The following is a 12,522-nucleotide window of genomic DNA, read 5'->3' on the forward strand; positions in this document are numbered from 1 at the left end:
TTTCTTCTGCCAGTTTCTTCTATGAAATTTTGACAGGTTATCTTCTTAGGTTACAATAGGTTAGAATCAAGACTTCACAATTCTTAACAACATGTGTAAGGAAATGAAGAAGGTTCTGAAGATTTCAGTGAAGATTTGTTTTAAGAAATCAAATGCAGGACTTCCCTGGTGATCCAGTGGTAAAGAACCTGCCTACAGTGCAAGGGACATGGGCTTGATCCCTGTTATGGAAGATTCCACATGCATGTGGGGCAACTTAAATCAGTGTGCCACAACTACTAAGCCTGTGCTCTAGAGTTTGTGAGCTGCAACTTCTGAAGCCCACATGTCTAGAGCTTCTGGTCTGCAACAAAAGAAACTACCATAAGAATAAGCCTGTCCACTGCAACTAGAGAGTAGCCCCACTTGCCAAAACTAGCCACAACTAGAGAAAGCCCATGTGTAGCAAAGAAGACCCAGCGCAGCAAACAAAAATAAATAAATAAGTAAGTGAAGTAAATAGAAAAGATTAAAAAAGAAATCAGATCAGATCAGATCAGATCAGTCGCTCAGTCGTGTCCGACTCTTTGCGACCCCATGATCGCAGCACGCCAGGCCTCCCTGTCCATCACCAACTCCCGGAGTTCACTCAGACTCAAGTCCATCGAGTCAGTGATGCCATCCAGCCATCTCATTCTCTGTTGTCCCCTTCTCCTCTTGCCCCTAATCCCTCCCAGCATCAGCGTCTTTTCCAATGAGTCAATTCTTCGCATGAGGTGGCCAAAGTACTGGAGTTTCAGCTTTAGCATCATTCCTTCCTAAGAAATCCCAGGGCTGATCTCCTTCAGAATGGACTGGTTGGATCTCCTTGCAGTCCAAGGGACTCTCAAGAGTCTTCTCCAACACTACAGTTCAAAAGTATCAATTCTTCAGCACTCAGCCTTCTTCACAGTCCAACTCTCACATCCATACATGACCACAGGAAAAACCATAGCCTTGACTAGACGAACCTTTGTTGGCAAAGTAATGTTTCTGCTTTTCAATATGCTATCCAGGTTGGTCATAACTTTCCTTCCATGGAGTAAGAGTCTTTTAATTTCATGGCTGCAGTCACCATCTGTAGTCATTTTGGAGCCCAGAAAAATAAAATCTGACACTGTTTCCACTGTTTCCCCATCTATTTTCCATGAAGTGATGGGACCGAATGCCATGATCTTCGTTTTCTGAGTGTTGAGCTTTAAGCCAACTTTTTCACTCTCCACTTTCACTTTCATCAAGAGGCTTTTTAAATAAATGCAACTAAAATTAACAAAAGCACATGCTTATTTATGTTTATTTCTGTCTCACTGTACAGGAGACAGGAATCAAGACCATCCCCATGGAAAAGAAATGCAAAAAAGTAAAATAGCTGTCTGGGGAGGCCTTACAAATAGCTGTGAATAGAAGAGAAGTGAAAAGCAAAGGAGAAAAGGAAAGATATAAGCATCTGAATGCAGAGTTCCAAAGAATAGCAAGGAGAGATAATAAAGCCTTCCTCAGTGATCAATGCGAAGAAATAGAGGAAAACAACAGAATGGGAAAGATTAGAGATCTTTTCAAGAAAATCAGAGATACCAAGGGAATATTTCATGCAAAGACGGGCTCAATAAAGGATAGAAATTGTATGGACCTAACAGAAGCAGAAGATATTAAGAAGAGGTGGCAAGAATACACAGAAGAACTGTACAAAAAAAGATCTTCACGACCAAGATAATACAATGGTGTGATCACTGACCTAGAGCCAGACATCCTGGAATGTGAAGTCAAGTGGGCCTTAGAAAGCATCACTATGAACAAAGCTAGTGGAGGTAATGGCATTCCAGATGAGCTATTCCAAATTCTGAAAGATGATGCTGTGAAAGTGCTGCACTCAATATGCCAGCAAATTTGGAAAACTCAGCAGTGGCCACAGGACTGGAAAAGGTCAGTTTTCATTCCAATCCCAAAGAAAGGCAATGCCAAAGAATACTCAAACTACTGCACAATTGCACTCATCTCACACACTGGTAAAGTAATGCTCAAAATTCTCCAAGCCAGGCTTCAGAAATATGTGAACTGTAAACTTCCAGTTGTTCAAGCTGGTTTTAGAAAAGGCAGAGGAACCAGAGATGAAATTGCTAACATCCGCTGGATCATAGAAAAAGCAAAAGAGTTCCAGAAAAGCATATATTTCTGCTTTATTGACTATGCCAAAGCCTTTGACTGGGTGGATCACAATAAACTGTGGAAAATTCTGAAAGAGATGGGAATACCAGGCCACCTGATCTGCCTCTTGAGAAACCTGTATGCAGGTCAGGAAGCAACATTTAGAACTGGACATGGAACAACAGACTGGTTCCAAATAGGAAAAGGAGTACATCAAGGCTGTATATTGTCACCCTGCTTATTTAACTTCTATGCAGAGTACATCATGAGAAATGCTGGGCTGGAAGAAGCACAAGCTGGAATCAATGCCGGGAGAAATATCAATAACCTCAGATATGCAGATGACACCACCCTTATGGCAGAAAGTGAAGAGGAACTAAAAAGCCTCTTGATGAAAGTGAAAGTGGAGAGTGAAAAGTTGGCTTAAAGCTCAACATTCAGAAAACGAAGATCATGGCATCTTGTCCCATCACTTCATGGGAAATAGTTGGGGAAACAGTGGAAACAGTGTCAGACTTTATTTTTTGGGGCTCCAAAATCACTGCAGATGGTGACTGCAGCCATGAAATTAATAGACGCTTACTCCTTGGAAGGAAAGTTATGACCAACCTAGATAGCATATTCAAAAGCAGAGACATTACTTTGCCAACAAAGGTTCGTTTAGTCAAGGCTATGGTTTTTCCTTTGGTCATGTATGGATGTGAGAGTTGGACTGTGAAGAAAGCTGAGTGCCGAAAAATTGATGCTTTAGAACTGTGGTGTTGGAGAAGACTCTTGAGAGTCCCTTGGACTGCAAGGAGATCCAACCAGTCCATTCTGAAGGAGATCAGCCCTGGGATTTCTTAGCAAGGAATGATGCTAAAGCTGAAACTCCAGTACTTTGGCCACCTCATGCGAAGAGTTGACTCATTGGAAAAGATGCTGATGGTGGGAGGGATTGGGGACAGGAGGAGAAGGGGACGACAGAGGATGAGATGGCTGGACAGCATCACTGACTTGATGGATGTGAGTCTGAGTGAACTCCGGGAGTTGGTGGTGGACAGGGAGGCCTGGCATGCTGTGATTCATGGGGTTGCCAAGAGTCAGACATGACTGAGCGACTGAATTGAACTGAAGGCTAATTATACAGGCATAGTGCTTTGGGGGATATTAGTTTCCTTATTGCTGATGCTCAGTTCAGTTCAGTCACTCAGTCATGTCCAACTCTTTGTGACTCCATGAACTGCAGCATGCCAGGCTTTCCTGTCCATTACCAACTCCCGGACCTTTCTCAAACTCATGTTCATCAAATCAGTGATGACATCCCACCGTCTCATTCTCTGTCATCCCCTTCTCCTGCCTTCAATCTTGCCCAGAATCAGGGTCTTTTCCAATGAGTCAGTTCTTCCCACTAGGTGGCCAAAGTATTGGAGTTTCAGCTTCAGCATCAGTCCTTCCAATAAGTATTCAGGACTGATTTCCTTTAGGATTGACTGGTTTGATCTTTTGGTTTGAGAGTCCAAGGGAATCTCAAAAGTCTTCTCCAACATTACAGTCCAAAAGCATCAATTCTTCAGTGCTCAGCTTTCTTTATAGTCTGACTCTTACATTCATACATGACTATTGGAAAAATCATATCTTTGACTAGATGGACCTTTGTTGGAAAAGTAACATCTCTGCTTTTTAATATGATGTCTAAGTTGGTCAGAGCTTTCTTACAAGGAACAAGCATCTTTTAATTTCATGGCCGCAGGCACCATCTGCAGTGATTGTGGAGCCCAAAGAAATAAAGTCTGTCACTGTTTCCAGTGTTTCCCTATCTATTTGCCACAAAGGGATGGGACTGGATGCCAAAGATTCGGAAATCTTTGTTTTCTGAATGTTGAATTTTAAGCCAACTTTTTCACTCTCCTCTTTCACTTTCCTTGAGAGGCTCTTTAGTTCTTCTTCACTTTCTGCCATAAGGGTGGTGTCATCTGCATATCTGAGGTTATTGATATTTCTCCCGGCAATCTTGATTTCAGCTTGTGCTTCATCCAGCCCAGCATTTCACAGGATGCACTCTGCATATAGGTTAAATAATCAGGGTGACAATATACAGCCTTGACGTACTCCTTTCCTGATTTGCAACCAGTCTGTTGCTCCATGTCCGGTTCTAGTTTTTGCTTCTTAACATGCATACAGATTTATTAGGAGGCAGGTAAGGTGGTCAGGTATGCCCATCTCTTCAAGAATTTTCCACATTTTGTTGTCATCTACACTGCTAATGCTACATTAATAAAACTGTATAGATTTTTAACATGAAATTGAATGTATGTATGCAGGTGTGCACTTGCTTAAGAGACAGGAAAAGGGGATAAAAGCAGAGACGGTTGAAATGTGACTCAACTCCAGACAAAGCTAAAATTAATGAGGCCATTTTTGAGGTCTGTGATAGTTTTATTACCTGAGGCACTTCATTAGACCTGTGTTAGTTACTGTGTTAGTTAGTTAGTTATGTCTGACTCTTTGTGACCCCATGGACTGTAACCCCCCTGGTCCTCTGTCCATGGGATTCTCCAGGAAAGAATACTGGAGTGGCTTGCCATTCCCTTCTCCATCATTAGACCTGCATTCTATCAAAGAATATTTCTTAATAATCATCTTATGTAGTATCTGCTAAACAGTAAATAATAATAATATTTGAATTCTGTCCTTTTATGCCATTGAATCATTTGTTCATGAAGAATCTTACCTGAATCCCAAAACTTCTGTCTTCAAACAAAGGAAATCTATATTGTCTTAAGCATCGGCACAGGAAATGGAATAGAATTTTACTTCTTAGAGCCTCATTTTTCCTCATTCCAAGCAGCCCTACCAGGGTTCCATGAAATCCTAGAGTTCCCTATGAAAGCCCTTGCAAAGCAGGGATTTATAACTGGGATTCCAGTTGCAAACTTAGGACAAAATTAAATTTTACATATGGGCTTCTGCTAGAATTATATGCTAGTACGTCCTCACTAAATATGCTTAAATGATGGTGATAGTTTCAAAATCATGACTAATGATTCATTTTTCAAATTGGAAATGAAAAGAATCTTATATGTTATACTGGTTTTAAACCATGTCCTTAATGTGATGGCTTACTCATAAAATCATGGCAATAGCAGATTTCCCGAAAATCAGCTCACAAAACTTCCTGTACTGTAGTAAATTCTTAAAATAACCATGTTTGGATATAACATGATTTCAGGTGATAAAAAGACAAGGAGGGTGAATGGTAAACAAAAAGACAAAGAAATCAACAAATAAAAAGCATACTTATTTTTCTTGGGTCAAACTCCCTTTCACAAACTATCAAGAAGGGAGCTTTAGTAATGGCTCCTACCATAAGTAACCAGATTTTCTTTTAAATGAAACACATTTTACTAAATATGAAGGGAGAAACTTAAAACCCCCAGCCCTTGACATTAATTCTTGCATTGGTTAAGGTAAGCAAAGTGCTATTCTACTGAATGTGAAGCAATGCTGCATAAGTAAACATGGGCGATTTACAACTGTTCACCTCTATCATTTTATTCAATTTGAAATCTTACCAAAAAATCAATAGATCTAGTTCCTTTCTTCTCTCCCCTACTTTCTGCTAGTCTCATGCCATTAATCTGATTTTAGTGGGCACAGTGGCTTTAATGGATGTTGTCTTTAAGGTAATGTAGCAATTCATCCCTATGATCACTAATCTCTCAGTTTGAGCAATATATAATCTTTTCTTCCCTCAGACTCTCTGGAGACTAGCTAGTGCCTTAGTTTCTTATATCCCAATTCTCCCTATTGAATACTGAAGACTTTCAGAGCAACTATGCTTTCAGCCTTAAGACACAGAATGAATTTGAAGTGAAGAGAGACTAGGCAGAATCCATAATAAAACTGTGAAAGGACATAACAAGTGAAGATAAGACAATTAAGAAATAAATTGTTTATAGATCAGCTTCTGCTTCATAAGCTGTTAAACCTAACCAACAGTAATAATATTTATTGATTACTCAGTGCTTATTCTATGCCAAAATATAGAATAAGCAAATTTGTATTCCATTTTATATTTCACTCTGAATAATCTTTTTTTTTTTTTTTCATTTATTTATTTTAACTGGAGGCTAATTACTTTACAATATTGTGGTGGTTTTTGCCATACATTCACATGAATCAGCCACGGGTGTACATGTGTTCCCCATCCTAACCCTCCTTCCCACCTCCCTCCCCATTCCATCCCTTAGGGTCATCCCAGTGCACCAGCCCTGAGCATCCTGCCTCATGCATCAAACCTGGACTGGCGATCTATTTCACATATGATGATATACATGTTTCAATGCTATTCTCTCAAATCACCAAACCCTCACCTTCTCCCTCAGAGTCCAACAGTCTGTTCTTTACATCTGTGTCTCTTTTGCTGTATCACATATAGAGTCATCATTACCATCTTTCTAAATTTCATATATATGTGTTAATATACTGTACTGATGTTTTTCTTTCTGACTTACTTCACTCTGTATAAGGGGCTCCAGTTTCATCCATCTCATTAGAACTGATTCAAATGCATTCTTTTTAATAGTTGAGCAATATTCCATTGTGCATGTGTACCACAGCTTTCTTATCCATTCATCTGCTGATGGACATCTAGGTTGCTTCCATGTCTTGGCTATTGTAAACAGTGCTGCAATGAACGTTGGGGTATACATGTCTCTTTCAATTCTGGTTTCCTCGGTGTGAATGCCCAGCAGTGGGATTGCTGGGTCATATGGCAATTCTATTTTCAGTTTTTTAAGGAATCTCCACATTGTTCTCCATAGTGGTTGTACTAGTTTGCATTCCTGCCAACAGTGTAAAAGGGTTCCCTTTTCTCTGCACCCTCTCCAGCATTTATTGTTTGTAGACTTTTTGATAGCAGCCATTCTGACTGGTGTGAGATGGTACCTCATAGTGGTTTTAATTTGCATTTCTCTGATAATGAGTGATGTTGAGCATCTTTTCATGTGTTGGTTAGCCATCTGTGTGTCTTCTTTGGAGAAATGTCTGTTTAGTTCTTTGGCCCATTTTTTGATTGGGTCGCTTATTTTTCTGGAATTGAGCTGCAGGAGTTGCTTGTATATTTTTGAGATTAATGCTTTGTCAGTTGCTTCATTTGCTATTATTTTCTCCCATTCGGAAGGCTGTCTTTTCACCTTGGTTATAGTTTCTTTCGCTGTGCAAAAGCTTTTAAGTTTAATTACATCCCATTTGTTTATTTTTGCTTTTATTTCCATTAGTCTGGGAGGTGGGCCATAGAGAATCCTGCTATGATTTATGCCAGAGTGTGTTTTGCCTATGTTTTTCTCTAGGAGTTTTATAGTTTCTGGTCTTACATTTAGATCTTTAATCCATTTTGAGTTTATTTTTGTGTATGGTGTTAGAAAGTGTTCTAGTTTAATTCTTTTACAAGTGGTTCACCAGTTTTCCCAGCACTACTTGTTAAAGAGATTGTCTTTTCTCCATTGTGTATTCTTGCTTCCTTTGTCAAAGATAAGGTGTCCATAGGTGTGTGGATTTATCTCTGGGCTTTCTATTTTGTTCCATTGATCTATGTTTATGTCTTCATGCCGGTACCATACTGTCTCTATGACTATTGCTTTGTAGTATAGCCTGAAGTCAGGCAGGTTGATTCCTCGGGTTCCATTCTTCTTTCTCAAGATTGCTTTGGCTATTCGAGCTTTTTTGTGTTTCCATACAAAATTTGAAATTATTTGTTCAAATTCTCTGAAAAGTACCATTGGTAGCTTGATAGGGATTGCACTGAATCTATATTTCTTCTGATCCATGCTGCTGCTACTGCTAAGTCCCTTCAGTCATGTCCGACTCTGTGCGACCCCAGAGACGGCAGCCCACCAGGCTCCCCCGTCCCTGGGATTCTCCAGGCAAGAACACTGGAGTGGGTTGCCATTTCCTTCTCCAATGCATGAAAGTGAAAAGTGAAAGTGAAGTCACTCAGTAGTGTCCGACTCTTCGCGACCCCATGGACTGCAGCCCACCAGGCTCCTCCGTCCATGGGATTTTCCAGGCAAGAGTACTGGAGTGGGGTGCCATCGCCTTCTCCACATAGTGTATTTCTCCATCTATTTGTGTCCTCTTTGATTTCTTTCACCAGTGTTTTATAGTTTTCTATATATAGGTCTTTTGTTTCTTTATGTAGATTTATTCCTAAGTATTTTATTCTTTTCCTTGAAATGGTGAATTGAATTGTTTCTTTAATTTCTTTTTCTGTTTTCTCCTTGTTAGTGTATAGGAATGCAAGGGATTTCTGTGTGTTAATTTTATATCCTGCAACTTTAATGTATTCATTGCATAGCTCTGGTAATTTTCTCATGGAGTCTTTAGGGTTTTCTATGTAGAGGATCATGTCATCTGCAGACAGTGAGAGTTTTACTTCTTCTTTTCCAATCTGGATTCCTTTTTATTTCTTTTTATGCTCTGATTGCTCTGGCCAAAACTTCCAAAACTATGTTGAATAGTAGTGGCAAGAGTGGGCATCCTTGTCTTATTCCTGACTTTAGGGGAAATGCTTTCAATTTTTTTCCCATTGAGGATAATGTTTGCTGTGGTTTATCATATATGGCTTTATTATGTTGAGGTATGTTCCTTCTATGCCTGCTTTCTGGAGGGTTTTATCATAAATGGGTGTTGAATTTTGTCAAAGGCTTTCTCTGCATCTATTGAGATAATCATATGGTTTTTTTCTTTCAATTTGTTAATGTGGTGTATCACATTGATTTGCGAATATTGAAGAATCCTTGCATCCCTGGGATAAAGCCCACTTTGTCATTATGTATGATCTTTTTAATATGTTGTTTGGTTCTGTTTGTTAGAATTTTGTTAGGGATTTTTGCATCTATGTTCATCAGTGATATTGGCCTGTAGTTCTTTTTTTGTGGCATCTTTGTGTGGTTTTGGTATTATGGTGATGATAGCCTCATAGAACAGAGAAGGCAATGGCAACCCACTCCAGTACTCTTGCCTGGAAAATCCCATGGACAGAGGAGCCTGGTGGGCTGCAGTCCATGGGGTCACTAGGAGTCGGACACTACTGAGTGACTTCACTTTCACTTTTCACTTTCATGCATTGGAGAAGGAAATGGCAACCCACTCCAGTGTTCTTGCCTGGAGAATCCCAGGGACGGGGGAGCCTGGTGGGCTGCCGTCTCTGGGGTTGCACAGAGTCGGACATGACTGAAGTGACTTAGCAGAAGCAGCAGCCTCATAGAATGAGTTTGGAAGTTTACCTTCCTCTGCAATTTTCTGGAAGAGTTTGTGTAGGATAGGTGTTAGCTCTTCTCTAAATTTTTGGTAGAATGCGGCTGTGAAGCCATCTGGTCCTGGGCTTTTTTTTGTTGTTGTTGGAAGATTTCTGATTATGGTTTTGATTTCTGTGCTTGTGATGGGTCTGTTAAGATTTTCTATTTCTTCCTGGTTCAGTTTTGGAAAATTATGCTCTCTAAGCATTTGTCCATTTCTTCCAAGTTGCCCATTTTATTGGCATATAGTTGCTGATAGTAGTCTCTTATGATCCTTTGTATTTCTGTGTTGTCTGTTTTGATTTCTCCATTTTCATTTCTAATTTTGCTGATTTGACCCTTCTCCCTTTGTTTCTTGATGAGTCTGGCTAATGGTTTGTCTATTTTATTTATCTTCTCGAAGAACCAGCTTTTAGCTTTGTTGATTTTTGCTGTGGTTTCTTTTGTGTTTATTTCTGCCCTTATTTTTGTGATTTATTTCCTTCTACTACCCTGGGATTCTTCATTTCTTCCTTTTCTAGTTGCTTTAGGTGTAGAGTTAGGTTATTTATTGATTTCTCTCCTGTTTCTTGAGATAGGCTTGTATTGCTATGAACCTTCCCCTTAGCACTGCTTTTACTGAGTCCCTTAGGTTTTGGTTTGTTGTGTTTTCATTTTCATTCATTTATATGCATATTTTGATTTCTTTTTTGATTTCTTCTGTAATTTGTTGGCTATTCAAAAGTGTGTTGTTTAGCCTCCATATGTTTGTATTTTTAACAGTTTTATTTTATTTTATTTTCCTGTAGATGACATCTAATCTCACCACACTGTGATCAGAAATTATGCTTGGAACGATTTCAATTTTTTTGAATTTACCAAGGCTAGATTTATGGCCCAGGATATGATCTATCCTGGAGAAAGTTCCGTGTGCACTTGAGAAAAAGGTGAAAATCATTGTTTTAGGGTGAAATGTCCTATAGATATCAATTAGATCTAACTGGTCCATTGTATCATTTAAAGTTTGTATTTCCTTGTTAATTTTCTGTTTAGTTGATCTATAGATAGGTGAGAGTGGGGTATTAATGTCTCCCACTATTATTGTGTTACTGTTAACTTCCCCTTTCATACTTGTTAGCATTTGCCTTACATATTGCGGTGCTCCTATGTTGGGTGCGTATGTATTTATAATTGTTATATCTTCTTCTTGGATTGATCCTTTGATCATTATGTAGTGTCCTTCTTTGTCTCTTTTCATGGCCTTTATTTCAAAGTATATTTTATCTGATATGGGTGTTGCTATTCCTGCTTTCTTTTGGTCTCCATTTGCATGAAATATCTTTTTCCAGCCCTTCACTTTCAGTCTGTATGTGTCCTAGGTTTGAGGTGGGTCTCTTGTAGACAGCATATATAGGGGTCTTGTTTTTGTATCCATTCAGCCATTCTTTGTCTTTTGGTTGGGGCATTCAACTTATTTACATTTAAGGTAATTAGCCATGCTGTGTGGGGCCACCCAAGATGGGCGGGTCATGGTGGAGAGGTCTGACAGAATGTGGTCCACTGGAGAAGGGAATGAGAATTCCATGAACAGGATGAAAAGGCAAAATGATAGGATACTGAAAGAGGAACTCCCCAGGTTGGTAGTTGCCCAATATGCTACTAGAAATCAGTGGAGAAATAACTCCATAAAGAATGAAGTGATGGAGCCAAAGCAAAAACAATACCCAGCTGTGGATGTGACTGGTGATAGAAGCAAGGTCCGATGCTGTAAAGAGCAATATTGCATAGGAACCTGGAATGTTAGGTCCATGAATCAAGGAAAATTGGAAGTGAACAAACAGGAGATGGCAAGAGTGAATGTCAACATTCTAGGTATCAGTGAACTAAAATGGACTGGAATGGGTGAATTTAACTAAGATGACCATTATATCTTCTACTGTGGGCAGCAATCCCTTAGAAGAATGGAGTAGCCATCATGGTCAACAAAAGAGATTGAAATGCAGCACTTGGATGCAATCTCAAAAATGACAGAATGATCTCTGTTCATTTCCATGGCAAACCATTCAATATCACAGTAATCTAAGTCTATGCCCCAACTAGTAACACTGAAGAAGCTGAAGTTGAATGGTTCCATGAAGACCTCCAAGACCTTTTAGACCTAACACCCAAAAAAGATGTCATTTTCATTATAGGGGGCTGGATGCAAAAGTAGGAAGTCAAGAAACACCTGGAGTAACAGGCAAATTTGGCCTTGGAATATGGAATGAAGCAGGGCAAAGGCTTTTGCCAAGAATGCATTGGTCATAGCAAACACCCTCTTCCAACAACACAAGAGAAGACTCTACACGTGGACATTACCAGATGCTCAACACTGAAATCAGATTGATTATATTCTTTGCAGCCAAAAATGGAGAAGCTCTATATAGTCAGCAAAAACAAGACCAGGAGCTGACTGTGGCTCAGATCATGAACTCCTTATTGCCAAATTCAGACTGAAATTGAAGAAAGTAGGAAAAACCACTAGACCATTCAGGTATGACCTAAATCAAATCCCTTATGATTATACAATGGAAGTGAGAAATAGATTTAAGGGACTAGATCTGATAGATAGAGTGCCTGATGAACTATGGAATGAGGTTCGTGACATTGTACAGGAGACAGGGATCAAGACCATCCATGGAAAAGAAATGCAAAAAAGCAAAATGGCTGTCTGAGGAGGCCTTACAAATAGCTGTGAAAAGAAGAGAAGGGAAAAGCAAAGGAGAAAAACAAAGATATAAGCATCTGAATGCAGAGTTCCAGAGAATAGCAAGGAGAGATAAGAAAGCCTTCCCCAGCGATAAATGCAAAGAATAGAGGAAAACAACAGAATGGGAAAGATTAGAGATCTCTTCAATAAAATTAGAGATACCAAGGGAACATTTCATGCAAAGATGGGCTCGAAAAAAGACAGAAATGGTATGGACCTAACAGAAGCAGAAGATATTAAGAAGAGGTGGCAAAAATACACAGAAGAACTGTACAAAAAAGATCTTCAAGACCAAGATAATCACGATGGTGTGATCATTCACCTAGAGCCAGACATCCTGGAATGTGAAGT

The 12,522-nt window shown here is 39.5% G+C and overlaps 1 long non-coding RNA gene across 1 annotated transcript in view; it reads left to right on the forward strand.

Annotated features, from left to right (window-relative positions):
• The window catches only part of LOC132345755 (uncharacterized), a 32,413-nt gene extending 28,589 nt beyond the window's left edge, over positions 1-3,824 (forward strand). Inside the window, exon 4 of the long non-coding RNA XR_009495278.1 lies at positions 1,334-3,824. This is a non-coding gene — a long non-coding RNA (uncharacterized lncRNA). The remainder of the gene's footprint in view (positions 1-1,333) is intronic.
• Positions 3,825-12,522: the final 8,698 nt, after the last annotated feature.

The sequence above is a fragment of the Bos taurus genome, chromosome 1 (genome assembly GCF_002263795.3).
Source record: "Bos taurus isolate L1 Dominette 01449 registration number 42190680 breed Hereford chromosome 1, ARS-UCD2.0, whole genome shotgun sequence".
NCBI classification, from domain to species: Eukaryota; Metazoa; Chordata; class Mammalia; order Artiodactyla; family Bovidae; genus Bos; species Bos taurus.